This window comes from Papio anubis, chromosome 1 (assembly GCF_008728515.1).
Source record: "Papio anubis isolate 15944 chromosome 1, Panubis1.0, whole genome shotgun sequence".
Taxonomy (NCBI): domain Eukaryota; kingdom Metazoa; phylum Chordata; class Mammalia; order Primates; family Cercopithecidae; genus Papio; species Papio anubis.
The window spans coordinates 124,968,603-124,988,845 of NC_044976.1; the positions used below are offsets into that span (position 1 = coordinate 124,968,603).

The 20,243-nt window shown below is 44.9% G+C and overlaps 2 non-coding genes across 2 annotated transcripts; both read right to left on the reverse strand.

The window, feature by feature from the left end:
* Positions 1–7,606: 7,606 nt before the first annotated feature.
* LOC116272056 lies at positions 7,607–7,712 on the reverse strand. Its single transcript, XR_004180787.1, has one exon. It is a non-coding gene; the product is annotated as a U6 spliceosomal RNA (small nuclear RNA).
* An 8,866-nt stretch (positions 7,713–16,578) lies between these two features.
* LOC116272159 lies at positions 16,579–16,649 on the reverse strand. Its single transcript, XR_004180891.1, has one exon. It is a non-coding gene; the product is annotated as a small nucleolar RNA SNORD59 (small nucleolar RNA).
* Between the last annotated feature and the right edge of the window lie 3,594 nt (positions 16,650–20,243).

Below are 20,243 nucleotides of genomic sequence, written 5' to 3' on the forward strand. Positions count from 1 at the left end.
AAGTGTGTGGGTTGGTAAAACTAAATGTCTTAGATTGGATCTCCCTGGAAAGACTCTGATATGGAGAGTTCCACGTAGAAGGTTTATCTGGGAGTGATCTTCAGAGATACACTTGTAAAGAAGTAAAGTGGCTGGGCGCGGTGGTTCATGCCTTCCATCCCAGCACTTTGAGAGGCCAAGCCCAGGCATGAGAATCACTTGAGCCCAGGAGTTCGAGACCAGCCTGGTCAACATAGTGAGACATACCCCCATCCAGGCCTGGCTCTTTTATTCTTCTTTTTCTGGTGAAGGAATAAAAGAATGGCTACTCCATAGGCAGAGCAGCCCCAGCTCTTTAACAAAACACAACAAACACATTTAGGGCTGAGTGTGGTGGCTCAAGCCTGTAATCTCCACACTTTGGGAGGCTGAGGTGGGAGGATCGCTTGAGGCCAGGAGTTTGAGACCAGCTGCCTGGACAGCATACTAAGACCCCCATCGCTACAAAAAAAAAAAAAAAATCAAAAGAAAAAAAAAGAGTATCAAAAGTCACCATATGCAGCTGGGTGCTGTGACTCACGCCTATAATCCTAGCATTTTGGGAAGCCAAGGTGGGTAGATTGCTTGAACTCAGGGGTTTGAGACCAGCCTGGGCAACATGATGAAACCCGTCTCCACAAAAAATACAAAAAATTAGCCAGGCATGGTGGCACATGCCTGTAGTTCCAGCTACCAGGAGAGCTGAGATGGGAGGATCACTTGAGCCCAGGAGGTCGAGGCTGCAGTGAGCCAAGATCTTGGCCACTGTACTCCAGCCTAGGTGACAAAGTGAGATCCTGTCTCAAAAAAAAAAAACAAACAAAGTCACCATATCCTCCATCTCTCTCCCCTGTCACTTTATAAAAGAAGAAAAAATTGGTTTTATTTTCATAGTTTCTAAAGTAATATGTGCTCATTATCCTTATTGTTTGGGTGAAGGAGAAAGGACAAGATGGAGGAAGGTGAACAAGAAGGCATAACTATGCTAAGCTTCCGGGTTCTTTCCCTCACTCAACTTTCCCACAAGACGTGGAAGATGTAGATCAACCGAAAGCATGCTCCAGGTGATGTCAATCCCAAGAGATCAAAACTTACCCGCCATGCCTAAGTGGAGATGCCCCCTATCACGCCTCTTATCCTGCCCACTGCCCTCCCCCTTCCAGTGCACCAATGCATAAAAGTCTGCCACTGGCAGGAGCCAGTGTGACTTCTTCGCCCTCGCATTTGTGGACCGGAGAACATCACCTCGAGAGTCATGACTTCCCTGGCTCCCCCACACCTGAGGACCTGTGAGAAATTGCCCCGAGAGTGTATATGCATATTTGCAATAAAAGACTGCCACTTCTTTTATGTGTACTTTGGCCTCATGTTTAATTACTTAGCTCTCCTAAATTAAGTTACATTAAATTAAATCAAAACAGTTAGTGCCAAATTAAATTAAATTAAAACACTTATACCACATACTCATGTTTCCAGGTAGAAAAATTTCTATTAGACCCCTCTTTTTTTGAGACACAGTCTTGCTCTGTCACCCAAACTGGAGTGCAATGGCATGATCTCAGTTCACTGCAACCTCTGCTTCCTAGGTTCAAGCAATTCTGCCTCAGCCTCCCAAGTAGCTGGGATTACAGGCGCCCACCACCATGCCCAGCTAATTTTTTTTTTTTTTTTTTTTTTGTATTTTTAGTAGAGACGGGATTTCACCACGTTGGCCAGGCTGGTCTCCTGACCTCAGGGTTGCAGTAGCAGGCGCCCAGGTCCCAAGCATTGGGAGGCTGAGGCAGGAGAATGGCGTGAACCTGAGACAGTGAGTCGAGATTGCCACTGACTGGGCGACAGAGAAGCAAGACTCATCTCAGAAAAAAAAAAAAAAAAAAAGTATATGATCTCAGAATGTGACTCTTTCTTTGTATACAAACATGAAGCATTTTTTAGGAGATTTTTTTTCTTTTTTTTTTGAGATGGAGTCTCACTCTGTCACCCAGGTTGGAGTGCAGTGGTGCAATCTCAGCTCACTGCAACCTCTGCCTCACGGGTTCAAGTGATTTTCCTGCCTCAGCCTCCTGAGTAGCTGGAATTACAGGTGCCCATCACCATACCTGGCTAATTTTTATAATTTTAGTACAAATTTAGTAATTTTCGCCATGTTGGCCAGCCTGGTCTCAAACTCCTGACCTCAGGTGATCTGCTTGATTCAGCCTCCCAAAGTACTGGGATTATAGTCATGAGCCACCTCGCCTGGCCCTAATTTTAAAATGTTTTTGTGGAGGCGGGGGTCTCCTTATGTTGTCCAAGCTGGTCTTGAACTTCTGAGCTCAAGTGATCCGCCTACCTCAGCCTCCCAAAGTTCTGGGATTACAGGCGTGAGCCACCGTGCCTGGTCTCTCTTTATCCTCTTATTTTGCTTTTTTTTCTTTTCTTTTTCTTTTTTGTTTGTTTTTGTTTTTGTTTGTTTGTTTTGAGACAGAGTCTTGCCCTGTTGCCCAGGCTGGAGTGCAGTGGTGCGATCTTGGCTTACTGCAACATCTACCTTCCAGGTTCAAGCAATTCTCCTGCTCCAGCCTTCCAAGTAGCTGGGATTACAGGTGTGAGCCACCACACTTTGCTAATTTTTGTATTTTTAGTAGAGACAGGGTTTCACCATGTTGGCCAGGCTGGTCTTGAATTCATGACCTCAGGTGATCCACCCGCCTCTGCCTCCCAAAGTGCTGGGATTACAAGCGTTAGCCACCGTACCCGGCCTGTTCTTTAAGTGTTGATATAATTTAGTAATAAAGCATCTGGGCCTGGGCATTTTCTTGTGGGACGATTTTAAATCCAAATTATTTTCCTTTTACTTGGTATAGGTCTATTTGGATTTTCTTTTATTCTTTCTTTAGTTAGCTTTTCTAATTTGTCTCTTTCTAGGGTTTTCTCCATATCACTTAAATTCTCGACAATCTGAGCCATTTGATCAGGAAAAAAAAATCCAAAAAATGGTAAATTCCCTAACTTGTTGGCATACATATACATTCATAATATTTCTTTATTATCCTTTTAATTTCTATGGTCTAAAGAGATGTCTCCTTCCTTCCTTCCTTCCTTGCTTCCTTCCTCCCTCCCTCCCTCCCTCCCTCCCTCCCTTCCATACTTCCTTCCTTTCTTTTTTTTGACGGAGTCTCGCTCTGCCGCCCAGGCTATAGTGCAGTGGCACAATCTTAGCTCACCGCAGACGCCACCTCCTGGGTTCAGGTGATTCTCCTGCCTCAGCCTCCTGAGTAACTGGGACTGCAAGCATTCGCCACCATGTCTGGCTACTTTTTTTGTGTTTTTAACAGAGACAGGGTTTCCCCATGTTGACCAGGCTCATCTCAAACCCCTGACCTCAGTTGATCTGCCCGCTTTGGCCTCCCAAAGTGCTGGGATTACAGGCATGACCCACCACACTCAGACAAGATGTCCCTTCTTTCATTCTTGATTTTGGTAATTTGTATGTTCTTTCCTCTTTTCTTGGGCAATCTTGCTAAAGATATGTCTGTTTTGTTGATCTTTCCAAAGAACCAAGTTTTTGTTTAATTGCTTTTCTCTAAAGTTTTTGTTTTCTATTTCATGGATTTTTCAGTCTGGCATTTATTATGTTCTTTCTTCTATTTACTTTATGTTTGATTTACTCTTATTTTTCTAGCTTCTTGAAGTGAAAGTTTAGATTTTTTATTTTATTTTATTTTATTTATTTATTTATTTATTTATTGAGATAGAGTCTTGCTCTGTCGTATTTATTTATTTATTTATTTATTGAGATAGAGTCTTGCTCTGTCGCCCAGGCTGGAATGCAGCGGTGCAATGTTGGCCAGCTGTAACCTCTGCCTCCCAAGTTCAAGCAATTCTCCTGTCTCAGCCTCCCGAGTAGCTGGGATTACAGGTGTGTGCTACTGCACCCAGCTAGTTTTTGTATTTTTAGTAAAGACAGGGTTTCGTCATGTTGGCCTGGCTGGTCTCAAACCCCTGACCTCAGGTAATCCACCCGCCTCAGCCTCACAAAGTGCTGGGATTACAGGCGTGAGCCACCATGCCCAACCTAGATTATTGATGGTAGACCTTTTTTCTTTCTTTCTTTCTACTAAAGGCATTTAAGCTACAAATCTTCTAAGCATTGCTTTAGCTTTATCCCTGAAGGGGTGGCCTGCCCCTCCACACCTGTGGGTGTTTCTCGTTAGGTGGAACGAGAGACTTGAGAAAAGAAATAAGACACAGAGACAAAGTATAGAGATGGAAAAGCAGGGGCCCAGGGGACCGGCGCTCAGCTTACAGAGGACCCACGCTGGCACCGGCCTCTGAGTTCCCTTAGTATTTATAGATAATTATCTTTACCATCTTAAAGATAAGGGAGTGGCAGGACAATAGGATCGTTTTTAGGGAGGAAATTAGCAGTAAGACATAAGAACAAGGATCTCTGTGACATGAATAAGTTTAAAGGAAAATCCTGTGCCTTGAGATAAACCTTTAGCAACATTGTTTCATCCTATCACATGGGGATAAACCTTGGACAATACCTAGCTTTTCTAGGAACAAAGACACACCCTGCACGCCCAAAATCATTAAACCTTGAGTTACCACAGCACATGTCTCTTGCAAGGACAAGGTTGGGGGTAGGGTCACAGATTAACAGCATCTCAAATACAGAACAAAATGGAGTCTCTTACGTCTACTTCTTTCTATATAGACACAGTAACAGGCTGATCTCTTTCTTTTCCCCACAATCCCTTACAACTTTTTTTTTTTTTTTTTTGAGGCAGAGTCTCAGTCTGTCACCCAGGCTGGAGGCTGGAGTGCAGTGGTGCCATCCTGGCTCACTACAACCTCCGCCTCCTGGGTTTAAGTAATTCTCATACCTCAGGCTCCCAAGTAGCTGGGACTATAGGCACGCACCATCATGCCCAGTTAATTTTTTGTATTTTGTTACGTATTTATTTAGAGATGGAGTCTCCCTCTGTGTGGGGAAAAGGAAGGTCAGACTATTACCATGTCTATATAGAAAGAAGAAGACATAAGAGACTCCATTTTGTTCTGTATTTGAGATGCTGTTAATCTGTGACCCTACCCCCAACCCTGTCCTTGCAAGAGACATGTGCTGTGGTGACTCAAGGTTTAAAGGATTTTGGGCTGTGCAGGATGTGCTTTGTTAAACAAGTGACTGAAGGCACTATGCTGGTTAAAAGTCATCACCATTCTCTTAATCTCAAGTACCCAGGGACACGTACACTGCCAAAGGTCACAGGGACCTCTGCCTAGGAAAGCTAGGTATCGTCCAAGGTTTCTCCCCATGTGATAGTCTGAAATATGGCCTCGTGGGAAGGGAAAGACCTGATCGTCCCGCAGCCTGACACCCGTGAAGGGTCTGTGCTGAGGAGTATTAATATAAGAGGAAACAAGGCCTCTCGGCAGTTGAGATAGAGAAAAGCATCTGTCTCCTGCCCGTCCCTGGGCAATGGAACATCTCGGTGTAAAACCCGATTGTATGTTCTGTTTACTGAGAAAGGAGAAAACCGCCTTAGGGCGAAAGGCAGGACTTGCTAGCACAATGCTGCTCTTTATGCACTAAAAAGGTTTATGGAGATGTTTGCATATGCATATCAAGGCACAGCATTTCCTTAAACTTATGTCACAGAGGTGTTTATTCATATGTCTTACTGCTGACTTTCTCCCTAGGATGATCCTATTATCCTGCTACTTCCCTTTTTCTAAGATGGTAAAGATAATGATCAATGGCCGGGTGCGGTGGCTCACGCCTGTAGTCCCAGCACTTTGGGAGGCCGAGATGGGCGGATCACGAGGTCAGCAGATCGAGACCATCCTGACTAACACGGTGAAACCTTGTCTCTACTAAAAAAAATACAAAAAACTAGCGGGGCGAGGTGGCGGGCGCCTGTGGTCCCAGCTACTCGGGAGGCTGAGGCGGGAGAATGGCGTGAACCCAGGAGGCGGAGCTTGCAGTGAGCTGAGATCCGGCCACTGCACTCCAGCCTGGGCGACCAAGCGAGACTCCGTCTCAAAAAAAAAAAAAAAAAGATAATGATCAATAAATACTGAGGGAACTCAGAGACCGGTTCCGGCGTGGGTCCACTGTAGGCTGAGCACCAGTCCCCTGGGCCCACTTTTCTCTCTATGCTTTGTCTCTGTGTCTCATTTCTTTTCTCAAGTCTCTTGTTCCACCTAACGAGAAATGCCCACAGGTGTGGAGAGGCAGGCCACCCCTTCACCTCTGTCACCCAGGCTGGAGTGCAGTGGCGTGATCTTAGCTCATTGCAAGCTCAACCTCCCGGGTTCACGCCATTCTCCTGCCTCAGCCTCCCAAGCAGCTGGGACTGTAGGGGCCTGCTACCACGCCCGGCTAATTTTTTTTTTTTTTTTTTGAGGCCGGAGTCTCAGCTGTAATCACCCAGGCTGGAGTGCAGTGGCAATCTCGGCTCACTGCAAGCTCCGCCTCCCAGGTTCAGGCCATTCTCCTGCCTCAGCCTCCGAGTAGCTGGGACTGGCCGCCACCGCAGCCGGCTAGTTTTTGCTATTTTGTGAGGCGGGGTTTCACCATGTTAGCCAGGATGGTCTCGATCTCCTGACCTCGTGATCCAGCCGCCTCGGCCTCCCAAAGTGCTGGGATTACAGGCTTGAGCCACCCGGCGCCCGGCGGCTAATTTTTTTAATTTTTAGTAGTGACAGGGGACTTCCTGGTAGCCAGGATGGTCTCGATCTCCTGACCTTGTGATCTGCCCACTTCAGCCTCCAAAAGTGCTGGGATTACAGGCGTGAGCCACCATGCCCGGCCTTTTTATTTATTTTGACATCAAGTCTCACTCTGTCACCCAGGTTGGAGTGCAGTGGTGTGATCTTGGCTTACTGCAACCTCCACCTCCCAGCTTCAAGTGATTCTCCTGCCTCAGCCTCCCGAGTAGCTGGCATTACAGGTGCCCGCCACCCCACCCAGCTAATTTTTTGTATTTTTAGTAGAGACAGGTTTTTGCCATGTTGGCCAGGCTGGTCTCAGACTCCTGACTTCAAGTGATCCACCCACCTCGGCCTCCCAAAGTGCTGGGATTACTGGTGTTAGCCACCACACCCAGCTAATTTTTTTTTTGTATTTTTATTACAGTCAGGGTTTTGCCATGTTGGCCAGGCTGGAACAACTGGCTAATTTTTTTTAAATTTTATGTAGGGATGGTGCCTTGCCATGTTGTCTAGGCTAGTCTCAAATTCCTGGGCTCAAGTGATCCACCTGCCTTGGCTTCCCAAAGTGCTGAGATTACAGGCATGAGCCACCACACATGGCCCTAATTTTCTTTCAGCTCTTAAAATATCTCATTCCATTGCCTCCTGGTCTCTATTGTTTCTGATGAGAAGTCTGCCGTTAATTGTGTACTTCTTCCCCCGTATTTGATGAGTCTTTTTTTCTTGTTGCTTTAAATATATTTTTGTCTTTTTTATTGTAATCACTTATTTTTAAATTCATTCTTCCATGCTCGGACTTTTTTTATATGCATCTGTGTACTTAACACAGTAGTATTACTCTATATATAGAGCACATTTACTTTCATTTTTTGTTTTACTTACATGTAAAAATATGGAATACTTCACAAATTTGCATACCATTCTTGTACAAGAGCCTGACTAATCTTCTCTGAGTTGTTCAAATTTTAGTAGCCAATTGTCTTTAAACAAGTTGACCATGATGTGTCTAGGTATTTGAGGTTTATTGCGATTCTTAGATCTGTAATGTTTTTCATCAAATTTGAAAAATGTTTGGCTATTATTATTATTTTTGTTTTGTTTTTTGAGATGGAGTCTCACTCTGTCACCAGGCCGGAGTTCAGTGGCGAGATCTCACTTCACTGCAATCTCTGCCTCCTGGGTTCAAGCGATTCTCCTGCCTCAGCCTCCTGAGTAGCTGGGACTACAGGCCCCCACCACTACACCTGGCTAATTTTTGTATTATCAGTAAAGATGCGGTTTCACCATGTTGGCCAGGATGGTCTCAGTCTCTTGACCTCGTGATGTGCCTGCCTTGGCCTTCTAAAGTACTGGGATTACAGGTGTGAGCCACTGCACCTGGCCTTTGGCTATTATTTTTTCAGCTACTTTTTTCTGACCCTTTGTCTCCTCTCTTCTGGACATGTATTACATGTATATTGACATGCTTGATGTACCACTGGCCTCTGAGGCTTTTTTCTTTTCGTTTTTGTTTTTTTGTTTTTTGTGTTTTTTTTGTTTCTTTTTTTGAGACAGTCTTGCTTTGTCACCTAGGCTGGAGTGCAGTGACATGAACATGGTCACTGCAGCCTTGACCGCCCAGGCTCAAGCGATTCTTCTGCCTCAGCCTCCCAAGTAGTTGGGACTACAGGGGCACAGCACCATATCCAGCTTACTTTTGTAAGTTTTGTAGAGATAGGGCTTCATCATGTTGCCCAGGCTGGTCTTGAACTCCTGGGCTCAAGCAATCTATCTGCCTCAGCCTCCCAAAGTGCTGGGATTACAGGTGTGAGCCACTCTACCCAGCTCTTCACTTTCCTTCAATCATTTTTGTCTCTATCATTCAGACTAGATTATTATTAGTCATCTATCTTCAAGTTTATTAATTTTTTCCTCTGCCATCTTAAATCTGCTGTCGGGTTCATTTTGCAAAATTTTCATTTCAGTTATTATACTTTATAATTCTAGAATTTCTGTTTGATTCTTTTTTATAGCTTCTATTTCTCTATTGAGATTCCATATTTATTGAGTCATTGTTTAACATTTTTATTTAATTCCTTGAACATATTTATAATATGTGCTTTAAAATCTTTGTCTGCCAAATTCAATTTCTAGGCCTACTCAGAATCAGTTTTTATTTTCATTTATTTGTGGGGAAAAGAAAGACACCAGACTGTTACTGTGTCTATATAGAAAGAAGTAGATATAAGAGACTCCATTTTGCTCTGTATTTGAGATACTGTTAATCTGTGACCCTACCCCCAACCCTACCCCCAACCCGCTGGCACGGGTCCTCTGTATGCTGAGCCCCGGTCCCCTGGGCCCACTTTTTCTTTCTCTATACTTTGTCTCTGTTTCATTTCTTTTCTCAAGTCTCTCGTTCCACCTAACGAGAAATGCCCACAGGTTTGGAGGGGCAGGCCACCCCTTCATTTATTTATTTATTTATTTATTTATTTATTTATTTTGAGATAGAGTCTTGCTCTGTTGCCCAGGCTGGAGTGCAGTGGTGCCATCTTGGCTCACTGCAAGCCCTGCCTCACGGGTTCACGCCATTCTCCTGCCATAGCCTCCCAAGTAGCTGAGACTACAGGCACCTGCCACAATGCCTGGCTAATTTTTTTGTATTTTTAGTAGAGACGGGGTTTCACCGTGTTAGCCAGGATGGTCTCAATCTCCTGACCTCGAGATCCGCCCGCCTCGGCTTCCCAAAATGCTGGGATTACAGGCGTGAGCCACTGCGCCTGGCCTCAGTTTTTGTTTTTTGTTTTTTATTTTTTTGGAGAAGGAGTGTTGCTCTGTCACCCAGGCTGGAGTGCAGTGGAATGATCTCAGCTCACTGCAACCTCTGTCTCCTGGGTTCAAGCAATTCTCCTGCCTCAGCCTCCCCAGTAGCTGGGATTATAGGCGCCCATCACCACACCTGGCTAATTTTTGTATTTTTAGTAGTGATGGGGTTTCAACATGTTGACCAGGCTGGCCTCAAAAATATGACCTCAGATGATCCACCCACCTCAGCCTCTCAAAGTGCTGGGATTACAGGCGTGAGCCACTGTGCCCGGCTAGTTTTTATTGACTTTTAAAATCAGGATATGAGTTACTGTTTTTTATGTTTCTTTGCATGTGTTATAATTTTTTGTTGAAAACTGGTCATTTTATCCTCCTCTTCCTCCCCTAAAAAACTGATCATTTTAGATAATAGACTGTCATAACTCTGAATTCTGTTGTATTTTTCTGAATGATGGTGATGCTGGTGATGCTGGTGTGTGTGTGTGTGGAGTTAAACTGTAGAGTCTATCATTCCACAGTGTGCAGCTGCTAATGTGTCTGCTCAGTTTTTTATTCTTGTTTTTTTGTTTTGTTTTGTTTTGTTTTTTGTTTTTTGAGATGGAGTTTTGCTCTTGTTGCCCATGTTGGAGTGCAATGGTGTGAGCTTGGCCCACCGCAACCTCTGCCTCCCGGGTTCAAGTGATTCTCCTGCCTCAGCCTCCTGAGTAGTGAGTAGCTGGGATTACAGGCATGTGCTACCGTGCCCGGCTAATTCTGTATTTTTAGTAGAGACAGGGTTTCTCCATGTTGGTCAGGCTGGTCTTCAACTCCTGACCTCAGGTGATCCACCTGCCTCGGCCTCCAAAATGCTGGGATTACAGGCATGAGCCACCGTGCCCGGCCATTTATCCTCATTTTTAAAATTTTCTCACAGGGGTCAGGCATGGTGGCTCACACCTTTAATCCCAGCACTTTTGCTGCACTGACACTATCACTGCAGCCTCTACACTACCAGGCTCAAGTGACCCTCCCACCTCATCTCTCTGAGTAGCTGGGACTACAGGCAAGTGGCTTGAGCTCAGGAGTTTGAGAGCAGCCTGGGCAACATACCAAGACCCCATCTCTACTAAAACTACAAAAACTTAGCAGGTTGTGATGGCATGTACCTGTGGTCCCAGCTACTCATGAGCTGAAGTAGGAAGACTGCTTGCGGCCGGGAGGCAGAGGTTGCAGTGAACCAAGATCATGCCACTATACTTCAGCCTGGGTAACAGAGTGAGACCCTATCTCAAATAATAACAATAATAAATTTTTCCAGCCAGGTGCAGTGGCTTATGCCTGTAATCCTAGCACTTTGGGAGGCTGAGGTGGATGGATCACTTGAGGTCAGGAGTTTGAGGCCAACCTGGCTAACATGGCAATACCCTATCACCACTAAAAATACAAAATTTAGCTGGGCATGGTGGCACCCAGCTATACTCTCAGCTACTCGGGAAGCTGAAGTAGGAGAATCACTTGAACCTGGGAAGCAGAGGTTGCAGTGAGCTGAGATCGAGCCATTGCACTCCAGCCTGGGCGACAGAGTTAGACTCTGTGTCAAAAAAAAAAAAAAAAGTTCCCTCAGGTATTAGAACAGGAATTAAAAGAAATTAAAGCCTGTAGGCTAGGCATGGTGGCTCACACCTGTGATCTCAGCACTTTGGGAGGCTGAGGCAGGTGGATCCCAAGGTCAGGAGTTCAAGACCAGCCTGGCTAACACAGTGAAACCTCGTCTCTACTAAAAATACAAAAAAATTAGCCAGGCATGGTGGCGGACACCTGTAGTCCCTGCTACTTGGGAGGCTAAGGCAGGAGAATGGCATGAACCTGGGAGGCAGAGCTTGCAGTGAGCCGAAGTTGCACCACTGCACTCCAGTCTGGGCAACAGAGCAAGACTCCGTCTCAAAAAAAAAAAAAAAAAGAAATTAAACACTGTGTAAGCAAAAACTCAGTTGTATGTAAGAAAACCCAATTCCCCTTGAGGAAGGCAAAGGGCTGGAGTCCTTTAAAATTAACTGCCTGTTTTTCTGTGGCTAGTGAGCCTTATCTTTCCCTTTCCCAGGCATTGTGAAGACTCTGTTTCTCTAGCTGTGCAGCTGCAAGGTCACTAGACAGATAATCTCAAGTCGTAAAACATGTTGTTCCTTGAAAAGTAAGAAATGATGTAATGCATGTCTTAATTGAATAACTGTCTTTGTTTCTCACTTCTGTAATATGCTTCCCCCTGCACAGATCTCCCCCCAGTCCACAAAATGCTTAAAAGGTAGCTTGACTCTTTGTTCGGGGCTCAGTCCTTTGGATGTTAATCCGATTTGGTCAGTGCACCTAAATAATTAAACAATTCCTCCTCAACCCCTCAGTCTCTCTGATTCCTTAATTATCCTGCAGCAATATCACCCCTATGATTACATAGCACAGTGTTCAGCCAATCATTAGATTAAGCATTGTCTTCAAATACCTCAAGCCCATATAGCATCCACTTCTGCCAATATATCTGTTTGAAGATTGAGAAGTGCATTAAAATGTGCAGCCAGTGTTCAAGTCTTCCTTGTCTTTTATTTTTTCAGGGAGCTTTCTGAGGTATCCTCCATGCATATGATAGTTTCTCAGTGAGCCAGGGATGTAGGAGAGCTTATCTCAGCCCTTTTGTAGTTCCCTATTTTCCACCTAAATTTCTGACTTTTCCACCACTGAACTCAACTAGGTGTGCCACTTTGAGCTAGCACAGCTAGAGGGTTTTTTGCCTGTTTATTTCCTACCAACTTCATATCATTCAGCTGAGAACGTTGCAGGCTTTTGTCCGCCTCCACCTAACTCTTACAATTTCAGTCTACCCACTGTGACAGCAAACATGCTGGTTTTCACGGCCAGTTCCACACTGGTAAAACTACAATTCCCAGCCACCATGGAAGTTGGATGGGAGCAGCCTCAGACAAGAAGGCTGCAAACTCACATTGCTTTTGCTTGAAGCTGTAGCAGTTTTTCAAGAATAAAAGCTCCTCAATTTGTTTTCTGCCTTGCTCAGTTTCCAGAGACTTGAAATAGTTGTTTGGAGCAATTTTATTTAATTTCTTTTTCTTTGATTTCTGTATCTGTTTTTTTTTTTTTTTGAGACAGAGTCTTGCTGTGTGGCCCAGGCTGGAGTGCAGTGGCCTGATCTCGGCTCACTGCAAGCTCCACCTCCCGGGTTCACGCCATTCTCCCGCCTCAGCCTCCGAGTAGCTGGGACCACAGGCGCCCGCCACCACGCCTGGCTAGTTTTTTGTATTTTTAGTAGAGACGGGGTTTCACCATGTTAGCCAGGATGGTCTCGATCTCCTGACCTCGTGATCCACCCGCCTCGGCCTCCCAAAGTGCTGGGATTACAGGCTTGAGCCACCACACCCGGTCAATTTTATTTAATTTCATAGTTGTTTTTTGTGAAGATTCACAGACCCCTTTACACTGCTATAGCCAGAAGTTCCTTGGTGTAGTTTTATTTATTTATTTATTTATTTTAATGTATTTTATTTATTTTTAGTTTTAGTTTTATTTTTTTGAGATAGAGCCTCGCTGTGTTGCCCAGGCTGGAGTGCAATGGTGTGACCTCGGCTCACTGCAACATCTTCCTTCTGGGTTCACATGATTCTCCTGCTTCAGTTTCCCAAGTAGCTGGGATTACAGGCACCTGCCACCATGCCCAGGTAATTCTGTATTTTTTTTTTTTTTTTTTTGAGACGGAGTCTCGCTCTGTCGCCCGGGCTGGAGTGCAGTGGCTGGATCTCAGCTCACTGCAAGCTCCGCCTCCCGGGTTTACGCCATTCTCCTGCCTCAGCCTCCCAAGTAACTGGGACTACAGGCACCCGCCACCTCGCCCGGCTAGTTTTTTGTATTTTTTAGTAGAGACGGGGTTTCACCGTGTTCGCCAGGATGGTCTCGATCTTCTGACCTCGTGATCCACCCGTCTCGGCCTCCCAAAGTGCTGGGATTACAGGCTTGAGCCACCGCGCCCGGCTGGTAATTCTGTATTTTTAGTAGAGATGGGGTTTCACCATGTTGGCCAGGCTGGTCTCAAACTCCTGACCTCAGGTGATCTGCTGCCTCGGCCTCCCAAAGTGCTGCGATTACAGGCATGAGACACTGCACACGGTCCTTGGTGTAGTTTTATTTATTTATTTATTTTTTATTTATTTATTTATTTTTTTATTATTATTATACTGTAAGTTGTAGGGTACATGTGCATAACGTGCAGGTTTGTTACATATGTATACTTGTGCCTTGTTGGTGTGCTGCACCCATGGTGTAGTTTTAAATTGACATAAGTGTTACTGTGCCAAAAATATGGTTTTGTTTTTTCACTCACTACTATTTTTAAGATCTCTCCGTGTTGTCTTTTGAATATTTTGTATATCTGCTGAGTAGTATTCTATACTATGCAACTCCCATATTTAACCTTTCTTTTTCTTTCTTTTTTTTTTTTTTTTTGAGATGGAGTCTCACTCTGTTGCCCAGGCTGGAGTGCAATGGCGTGATCTCAGCTCACTGCAACCTCCATTTCCCAGGTTCTAGCGATTCTCCTGCCTCAGCCTCCCGAGTAGCTGGAACTACAGGCGCCTGCCACCAAGCCCGGCTCATTTTTGTATTTTTAGTAGGGACAGGGTTTCACCATGTTGGCCAGGCTGGTCTCAAACTCTGGACCTCAGGTGATCTGCTCTCCTTAGCCTCCCAAAGTGCTGAGATTATAGGCGTGAGCCACTGCACCGGGCCTATATTTAACCTTTCTACTTTGTTAATGAGTCACCTGAAACTGAGTTCTAACATTGAGCTTCCACAAATAATGCTGTGATAAATATTCTTGCGTACTCAGCTACTCATCAGTGAAGGCTTAATCATGTTTTTTACCTATTTTCTTGCTTTTAGTTTACTGCCTTATTGATTTGAGGAGTGGGTTGTATGGTCTAGATATTAACCAGTTGCTTGTTTTAAATTTTGCAAATTCCCCCCTAGGTCTATTCACTATCTATTACCTTTGATTATAGTTTCCTTTATTGAGCAGGATTATTTAATTTTTTAAATATGTATATTTAAGAAATTTTAAATATATATATTTAATATTCACATGCAAGAATCTAGACACAAGTTTCTCTGTAACATATATGAAGGAGTTGAGGATTAAACTCTGATTTTTTTAATCTTGCCCAAATTCCTATCTAAGGGATCTGGGGAGTCATGCCCTACAAATCATAAATTCTCATCAGATGGGTTTTATTTAACCCTATATATCATGATTTGCTTTCCAACCTGACTCTGGTATAACATTACGAGACAAAGAAGAAAATCAAAATATTTTACCCCAAAACATGTTTCTTTGTCATATTTTTTTTTTTTTTTCTACAATTTGAGACTGAGTCTGGCTCTGTCCCCCAGGCTGGAGTGCGGTGGCCGGATCTCAGCTCACTGCAAGCTCCGCCTCCCGGGTTCACGCCATTCTCCTGCCTCAGCCTCCCGAGTAGCTGGGACCACAGGCGCCCGCCACTTCGCCCAGCTAGTTTTTTGTATTTTTTAGTAGAGACAGGGTTTCACCTTGTTAGCCAGGATGGTCTCGATCTCCTGACCTCGTGATCCGCCCGTCTCGGCCTCCCAAAGTGCTGGGATTACAGGCTTGAGCCACCGCGCCCGGCCTGTCATATTTTTAAATGGCATTTTAATGCCCCTGCAAAGCTGTTCTTTGTGGGGAAAATCTACATCCATAAAGAATCTTTATTAACATAGCTAGGGTTGGGCGCAGTGGCTTACGCCTGTAATCCCAGCACTTTGGGAGGCCGAGGAGGGAAAATCACTTGAACCGAAGAGTTGGAGGCTGCAGTGAGTGGAGATCACGCCATTGCACTCCAGCCTGGGAGACGGAGCGAGGCTCCATCTCAAAAACGAAACAAAACAAACAAACAAACAAATATATATATACACACACATCTTTTTCTTCCAGACCCTCCCAATCCTAAAGAGACTAAGATCTGAATAGGAAACATTTGTCACCTATTGTCTCCAAGGGCAGCCATTATGCGACTTCAAAAGAACGTTGGTCTCCACAATCTTTACCTTAACCTGAACATTCCCTTTCTATCTATCCCAGGTCTTTAGACAGACTTAACCGATTGCCAACCAGAAAACATTTAAATTTACCTATAGCCTCGAAGCCCCCCACTTTGAGTTGTTCCGCCTTTCTGGACCAAACCAATGTATTTCTTAAATGTATTTGATTGATGTGTCATTCCTCTCTAAAGCGTATAAAACCAAGCTGCACTCCAACCACTTTGCGCACATGTTCTCAAGACTTCCTGAGGGCTGTGTCACAGGCTATGGTCAATCATCTTTGAGTCAGAATAAATCTCTTCAAATATTGTACAGAGTTCCACTCTTTTCGTTGACAGATTAGAATTGCTGGGTCATAGAGCATGTGCATATTTAATTTCACAAAGTTCTGCCAGATTTCTTTTTTTTTTTTTTTTTTTTTTGAGACGGAGTCTCGCTCTGTCGCCCAGGCTGGAGTGCAGTGGCCGGATCTCAGCTCACTGCAAGCTCCGCCTCCCGGGTTCATGCCATTCTCCTGCCTCAGCCTCCCGAGTAGCTGGGACTGCAGGTGCCCGCCACCTTGCCTGGCTAGTTTTTTGTATTTTTTTAGTAGAGACGGGGTTTCACCTTGTTAGCCAGGATGGTCTCGATCTCCTGACCTCGTGATCCGCCCGTCTTGGCCTCCCAAAGTGCTGGGATTACAGGCTTGAGCCACCGCACCAGGCCCAGATTCCTTCACTGCAAAAATGGAAATGGCTGCATGCCTCACACTCCAGGAGTACAGCAGGGATTTGTTTCCTCACATCTTGCATCTTGCTAATATTTGGTATTACCAGACTAATTTTTGCCTACCTGATGGGTGTAAAGTGGTATCTTATTAATATTTTAATGTGCATTTTTCTGATTACATTCAAGGTATTGTTAGTATTCAGATTTCCCCTTCTGTGGTTGCCTACCATGTTTGTTTTTTTCCTTTTTTTTCCTTCCCAGGAATGGCATCTGGGTTCAGCAAACTCAGAAGAATGAAAGTTAGAAGCTACTCATCAGTGAGTGCTTAATCATGTTTTTTACCTATTTTCTTGCTTTTAGTTTACTGCCTTATTGATTTGAGGAGTGGGTTTTGTGGTCTAGATATTAACCAATTGCTTGCTTTAAATTTTGCAAATTCCCCCCTAGGTCTATTCCTATCTAGTACCTTTGATGATAGTTTCCTTTATTGAGCAGGATTATTTAATTATATATATATATATATATAGTTTCATTACCCAGGCTGGAGTGCAATGGCACATTCTTGGCTCACTGCAACCTGTACCTCCCTGGTTCAAGTGATCCTCCTGCCTCCACCTCCCAAGTAGCTGGGACCACAGACACGTGCCACCATGCCCAGCTAATTTTTTGTATTTTTGGTAGAGATGGGGCTTCACCATGTTGCCCAGGCTGGTCTCAAACTCCTGAGCTTAAGCAATCGCCCACTTCAGCCTCCCAAAGTGCTGGGATTACAGGTGTGAGCCACCACACTCAGCCCTTAATTTTTTTTTCTTTTTTTTGAGACAGAGTTCCACTCTTGTTGCCCAGGCTGGAGTGCAATGGCATGATCGCGGCTCCCCACAACCTCCACCTCCCAGGTTCAAGCGATTCTCTTGCCTCAGGCTCCCGAGTAGCTGAGATTACAGGCATGCACCATCATGCCTGGCTAATTTTGTATTTTTAGTAGAGACGGGGTTTCTGCCTGTTGGTCAGGCTGGTCTCGAACTCCCGACCTCAGGTCATCTACCCGCCTAGGCCTCCTAAAGGGCTGGAATTACAAGTGTGAGCCACTGCGCTCGGCCCCTTAATTTTGATATAAAAAAATTAACCCATTGTCTGCCTTATGGTTTGTATTTTGAGGTCTTATTTAAGAAGCCCTCTTTTGCTTCAAAGTCAGAAAGATAACACAGGTTCTTCTATTACCATTATAGATTTGAGACAGGAAAATGGGATCTGGAGGCAGGGAACATAAGGCCAATTCACACTTCAGCTATGACAGGAAATAATCTCTCCATAGGGCCTAGGCCAAGTAAATGACTTTGTAACTTTACTTCATCCTCTCCATTTACATAGGGCGTACACCACATAACCAATGGAATCCTCTAGGGGGGTACTTAAACTCCCAAAATTTCTGTAACAGGGCCTTTGAGCCCCTCTGCTCGCCCGCTCCCACACTGTGGAGTGTACTTTCATTTTCTTTTTTTTTTTTTTTTTTTTTTTTGAGACTGAGTCTGGCTCTGTCGCCCAGGCTGGAGTGCGATGGCCGGATCTCAGCTCACTGCAAGCTCCGCCTCCCGGGTTCACGCCATTCTCCTGCCTCAGCCTCCCGAGTAGCTGGGACCACAGGCGCCCGCCACTTCGCCCGGCTAGTTTTTTGTATTTTTTAGTAGAGACGGGGTTTCACCGTGTTAGCCAGGATGGTCTCGATCTCCTGACCTCGTGATCCGCCCGTCTCGGCCTCCCAAAGTGCTGGGATTACAGGCTTGAGCCACCGCGCCCGGCTGTACTTTCATTTTCAATGAACCCCTTCATTCCTTTCTTGCTTTTTTTGTGCGTTTAGTCCAATTCTTCCTTCAAAACGCTAAGAACCTGGATGCCCTCCACCATTAACAGTTTCACCTGTAACCTTTATATTTCCAATCCATCTGAACTGGCATGCATTAGAGTAGTTTTCTTTTCTTCCAGTTTTTCCAAAATCATCTCTTAAAACAATTCATCCAGGCTGGGCCTGGTGGCTCCGCCTGTAATCCCAGCACTTTGGGAGGCTGAGGTGGGTGGATCGCAAGGTCAGGAGTTTGAGACGAACCTGGCCAACGTGGTGAAACCTCGTCTCTACTGAAAATACAAAAAAAAAAAAATTAGCCAGGCATGGTGGCGCACACCTGCAATCCCAGCTACTCGAGAGGCTGAGGCAGGAGAATTGCTTGAATTCAGGAGGCAGAGGTTGCAGTGAGCCAAGATCACACCCCTGCACTCCAGCCTGGGCGACAGAGCAAGACTCTGTCTCGAAAAGAAAAAAAAAAAAAATCCATTCTTCCTCCACTGGTCTGTTGTATCAACCCTGTCAAATGTCAAGACTGCTATTTCTTTACATTAACTCACTTTTTTTGCATTACTTTTGTAAATTTAAAAATTTTAATTTATTGCTAATATATGGAGTTTTTTTGTTTTTTGTGTGTATTTTTTTTTTAGATGGAGTCTCGCTCTCTGGCCCAGGCCGTAGTACAATGGCACAATCTCTGCTCACTGCAACCTCTGCCTCCCAGGTTCAACAATTCCCGTCTCAGCCTACCAAGGAGCTGGGACTACAGGTGTGCACCACTGTGCCTGGCTAATTTTTTGTATTTGTAGCAGAGACAGGGTTTCGCCATGTTGGCCAAGCTGGTCTCAAACTCCTGACCTCAGATGATCCACCCGCCTTGGCCTCCCAAAGTGCTGGTATTACAGGTATACGTCACTGTGCCTGGCTATATGAATACTTAAGAGTGAAATAATTAAACATTTTTCTTTTCTGTTTTTTCTTTTTTCTTTTTTTGAGACAGGATCTTGCTCTGTCATCCAGGCTTCAGTACAGTGGTATAATAATAGCTCACTGCAGCCTCAGTTTCCTGGGATCAAGTGATCCTCTTGCTTCAGCCTCCTCAGTAGCTGGAACTATAGGCATATGCCACCACACCCAGCTGATTTTGTTTGTTTGTTTGTTTAGACAGGGCTCTAAAAGGGCTGGGATTATAAGCATGAGCCACTGTGCCAGGACAAAGTCAAATCATTCTACAACACATGAAAAATAGCTTCCTGACTTCAGTTTCAATATGGTCCACCCTTTTCCAATCGCCAGAGGCAACCATTACCAACCTTTTTTTTTTTTTTTTTTGAGACAGAATCTCCTTTGGTGGCCTGGGCTGAATGAAGTGCAGTGGTGTGCTCTCGGCTCACTGCAACCTCCATTTCCTGGGTTCAATTGATTCTCGTGTCTCAGCCTCCTGAATAACTGGGACTTCAGGTGTGCACCACCACACCAGCTAATTTTTGTATTTTTAGTAGAGACGGGGTTTCTTCATGTTGGCCAGACTGGTCTTGAACTCCTGGCCTCACATGATCCATCTATCTTGGCCTCCTAAAGTGCTGGGATTACAGGTGTGAGCCACCAGGCCCAGCCAACCATTACCAACTTTTAAAATGTTTTCTTTAATATTTAGCATTATATATCTAAATATGCTTACAGGGTACTTATTTTTTGTTTTAGAAACTAACTATTGGCCGGAGCAGTGGCTCACGCCTGTAATCCCAGCACTTTGGGAGGCTGAGGCGAGCGGATCACGAGGTCAGGAGATTGAGACCATCCTGGATAACACGGAAACCCCGTCTCTACTAAAAGTACAAAAAATTAGCCGGGCATGGTGGCGGGCACCTGTAGTCCCAGCTACTCGGGAGGCTGAGGCAGGAGAATGGCGTGAACCCGGGAGGTGGAGCTTGCAGTGAGGCGAGATCGTGCCACTGCACTCCAGCCTGGGCGACAGAGCACGAGACTCCGTCTCAAAAAAAGAAAAAAAAGAAACTAATTATTGTGTTTAGAGTATGGAAGGTAAGGATTTAGTACACATTGTACTGCCCACAGC